The sequence below is a fragment of the Microtus ochrogaster genome, linkage group LG9 (assembly GCF_000317375.1).
Source record: "Microtus ochrogaster isolate Prairie Vole_2 linkage group LG9, MicOch1.0, whole genome shotgun sequence".
Lineage (NCBI taxonomy): Eukaryota > Metazoa > Chordata > Mammalia > Rodentia > Cricetidae > Microtus > Microtus ochrogaster.
Genome location: NC_022034.1, coordinates 80,517 through 85,533, shown reverse-complemented (window position 1 = coordinate 85,533; position 5,017 = coordinate 80,517).

Genomic DNA, 5,017 nt, shown 5'->3' with positions numbered 1-5,017 from the left:
GAATATGTCATTCCTATCACAATAACAAATAAAAAAGATAATGAGAATACTCATTTTAGCTCACATAGTCTTTTGGCTTTTTTATGGAGAGTTTCTTTTGTCTATTAGTTCCAAACTCAACAGGTTGTTCAAAGAATATATGAATAGTTTCTAGTAAGGTAATTGAATATAGAATAAGTAGTTTTGTGTTTTTAAAAACATAAAAATTAATTCCACATACATTCATACATATATTCATCCATCCACCCATAGTGCATAAATACATATATGTACATATGAATTAAATAAAGACAAAAATTATAACATTAAGAATGCTAAAAATAATTAAAACTACAAGAGAAAAAACTCACAATCACTACTTTTAAACTATGTAAATAGAAAAGTAGAAATTCACAAAATGTGATAAACTCTTGGACAGCAAAGAACATTAAAATGAACATTGATAAACATCTGACAATTTAAAATTAAAGTCGTAACCAATTATCACTATTTATCTTCTTAAAAATCTAAATTGGAAATAAGAAAAGGGGTGCAGAGTCAAATTATAAAGTAACTAGAATTATAATGTTTTTTTCTTAAAAAATGTATTACTTTTTGTGTCCTGTTCCATTTTGTTTGAGGTAAGGTGTAACTGTGAAGAAGAGGGTGGCCTCAAACTCAAAGCCAAGTGTTAGAATTATCGCTATATATATCCATGAAAGTAGTTGCCTGGAATCTGACTCTGTGTTTCAAATCCCAATCCCATTGTTGGAGGGTTCCTCTCTCCATATTTAGCAGACTATCAGGCATAGAGAAAATGGTAAAATGAAACCCATGTGAATTTTAACTAATTCCAACACTAAGAAATGTGAAAATTTTTAAAGCAATGAAATTTTGAGTTTGGACTCTTACATTTAATAAAAGTTTCCTATTTATACTTCATGCTATTATATTGCCTGTAAAACACATCATCAAAATACTTGAAGACTCTAAGAATAATGAGACACTGAACTACTAACATAACTATCAAGGACTGAAGCATTTTTAAATTTCTTACAAATTTTAGAGCTCATTTGTGTTGCTCATATCACCTGTGCTGAAAACTCATCATGAAAATTGGTGGCTTAAATTAAAGCACATTTAAGTGTCAGACAGGGACCATGACATTCAATAAAACCTTTTTTCAGATGCCAGAGTGGTCATAAGGTTAAGGTGGTAGTGTTAAAAAAAAAAAAAAAAGAAAAGAAAAAGAATAAAAGCTTTGTTTCATAAAATATCTAATAGATATCAGCAAATATTTTCTAAGGTGTTAAATGAATGAATCAAACTTAATTCCACATAAATAAAATAAACATGATAAATAGTTATATTTATCATGGAATATAAAAATTAATTTCCCCCTTATTTGATTCAAAGTACAAGAAGTATCTTAGCTTAAGCTATAAGGAAAAGTATTTTGATTTTCACTGGTACTTTTACTGAAGAATGGGAAAGTCTTTGCAGATGAGTTTGTAAATAGAAAACAAATATTTTGCTTGATACTGTCTCACCAAGGTTTCATTTATGTGTATATATACATAATATTATATACATTATGTGTACATTATATATACATATATACAGAGAGAGAAAAGAGACAAACTTTTTATCTTGGTTTTCTTTTTCATAGTCATAAATTATTGCTAAAAACTCTTTCTAAATGTATAGATCCCTCTTTAAAAAAGTACTTTGAGAATTAAATAATCTCTCTTTCAATTATTCTTTCACTTATCATCATATGCATGACTATATCCCAAAATTATTAGTCATAATCAGAGATTTTATGCTGAATAATAAAACAACCAGAATACTCCTCCATAGATAGTGTTAAATAAAGATAGAGAATGTTTGTATACAGGAGTTTGTTTTTTCAAGGTTTGTCAGCTATGCTACTATTGTCCAGTTCCAACCTATGGGCCTCATACTATTCTGAGCTCTCACTGGGGCTATGTCTTGTTCCTTGGCTCTGCCTGGACCTACACTGATGTTCATGGCTCCTGAAACCATTGAATGCAGTGAGGATAGGGCTGTGTAGAAATGGCAGTACCCTTCACTAGGTACACTACTTTGGAGGGCAGCACAACCCTGTACCTCCCCGGGGAATCAGAGCAAAACTGTTCCTGATGGTGGGGATGCATGTAAGCTGGCCCTAAGTATGCAAGAGTTGAAGAGCTAGTTCCTTGGTCTGTCATGCTCTGGTGTGTGGGAAGGAGAGATATCCTCCTTGTTCCTAGTACCTCATCACTTGACATCTACAGCAGGGTGGAAAAGCTGGTTCCAGAATCATGAGGGTGGGAGAGCTGATCCTACCCCTCACCAGCTGTAGCACTCAGAAAGGCAGACTGTTGCACCTGGCGTGGGCAGCATAGTAGAACTGACCCTATTAACAGAGGCACAGGTAATCCAGCACCACAAATGCACATGGGAGATCTGACCTTATCTTTTGTCTGCCATATGGTGGAGGGAGTAATGGAGAGATCTCCCCCTTGTAGTTTTTTGTGGATTTGTTGCTGCTGCCTGTTGTACAATTCCCATTTCCCAGGGGGCAGGGGTAAGAAGACATGGAGGCAACTACATAGATTTTGAGAGATTCCAATCCATAAGCTCTTTATTATAAAAGGGTCTGGGACTTTTATGGGGTTAGGGAAATTAAGCTGTTGCAGGAACATTTCTGGTTGGTCCTTTTGAAACTAGCAGTCACTGCTGGCTTGTTGTGATTGCTTAGGAGTGCGCTCTAATAGTTACTGTGCTTTTGGTCCACTGACAGTTTATTTTGGCCAATTTTCCTTATTCATTGTGAGTTTGCTTGCTTGTGCTTGCTCTATTGCCCCACTTCACCCCCTCTCTCACCTCTCATTGCTTGTGGTGGATGCAAATTTGACACTGAGGTCATGAGAATGGGAGAATTAGCATTGTTCCCTCACCACCAGCAGCTTTAGGGAGAGCATGCTCTTAAGCTTTTCTAGGCAATATAGAGCTGACCTTGTTGGTGGTAATAAGAGAGGAAGAATTGAAACAATCCCTTCCCCTGTCATCCTGCATGTGGCAGCATGGATGAGGGAAAAACGTCCTTTCTCTGCTCACTCTATGACACCCGCGGCAGATGAGATAGCTGGGGCCCTTGGGCTACAGGAATAGGAAAACTAGCCCAGCCTCTCACCAGCTGGAACACATGCAAGAGTGAGCATGGCACCTCAACTGAGAAGAATACTAGAACTGGCCCTGCTGGCAGGGGCCCAGGTGAGCTGTGCATGTAGGTCTGAATGGAGCAGAGCTGCCCCCACACTTCCTGGTATGCCACAGGGTGGCGAGGGTAATGGAAATAGGCCCCTCCCTCTGCTGCAGGCTTTATTGTACCACCAGCCCCCCAATCATGGCACAGAAACTTATTAATAATTTAACCTCGACCATAGCTTCAGCTTGTTTCTAACTAGTTTTTAGGAATTAAGTTAACCCATTTCTATTAATCTAAATCCAGTCACGAAGCTCATAGCCTTTACCTATCTTGTCCTGCACATCCTGCTTCCTGTGCATCTGGCTAGGTACTTCACTATTCTTCTTCCTCAAGACCTCTCTGTTCCCAGAAGTCATGCCTAACCTCTCCCTGCCTTGGCCATCCAGCTCTTTACCAGACCAACCACAATGACACATCTTTACAGGGTATAAAGGAAAATTCCACAACACCCCTCATCACTTGGTGCCTATGACAGGCAGGAGAGTCAACCTCAGAGACATGAGACCAAAAGAGCTGTGTCTGCTCTTCAGGAAGTACAGTAATCAGAGAGTATGCCCTGTAACTCATCTGGGAAAAACAGTAGAGTTGTCTCTGGTGATCTGAGTACAGGTGAGCCAGACTCGAGCAGTGAGAGCAGGAAAAATGGTACTGCTCTTTGTTCTCTTCTCCTTGATCTGAGCTAGGCAGGGCAGTGCTTGAGAGCTCATCGTCTGGTAACAATGAGGAAAAGCTGGCAAGATGACCAACCCAGCTACTACCCAGGCCTAGAACAAGGACTAATAGCTAGCCCAACCCCAACAACTATCTCACCTAGGAACTTCTAGAATGTAGGGGCAGATGGGCAGAACCAAAACTACAGGATCACTAGAACACAAAGCAACTAAAAGATATCCAAGAGGAGGCCCAGTGAGAGTTGACTTTCAACAGCATAGCTGAAGCCAGGGGCCTCAATCCAGATCAATGACTCAATGCAGTGAATACTTACAAGTAAAGATGTGTTAACTAAAGGGTATACTGTGTGACTCAGGAGACAACATCATACCTTCCATTCCATACCAAGATTATATATATATAGTGCTTTGGGGGAAGGGATAATTTTTTTTTACCTTTTAAACTTTGTTTTTGAGGAAAGATTGAAAAGGCAGAGAGTAATAGTAAGGAAGGGAATGAGAGATATTGGGATGATATGAAATTCATCAAGAACCAATAAAAAGTTTCATAAAAAGAATAAAGAGTATGTGAAAAGGAAGAACATGCTAACACATGCTCTCTCACACACACAAACTCAAAAATAATACACAATGACTGCACCTTGAAGGAAAACGTCTATATTTGTGAATACAGTACATGTCTTTGATTGAAAAAGATATTAACAGAAAATTCATGAGGAAACATTACCATAGCGAGAAAGAAAAAAATCTATACGAAAGGAAGTCATTTGAGAGAAGATAAACATTACGAGCTCTGAATCTAAGTTTTCTTTTCTCTCTAAACATGGACCTACTAGCCATCAAAATTTATAAAAATGTGACTGAGATAAATATTCACTTCTTCCTCCTATGTCTTCTTTAACAAAATAATATCTTTATATTTACTTCAGGATATATCAATTTTCCCATTCTCTAGAAGAAACCATTCTCAGGCCATTGCTATTCTAATCATATAACTGAAAGATAGATTTTCATTATTAATACAAATACATTTGATTCTTTATATATCGCCTGAAACTTTTCTGCTCCAGAGCTTTCTCATGGCATTTTTCAC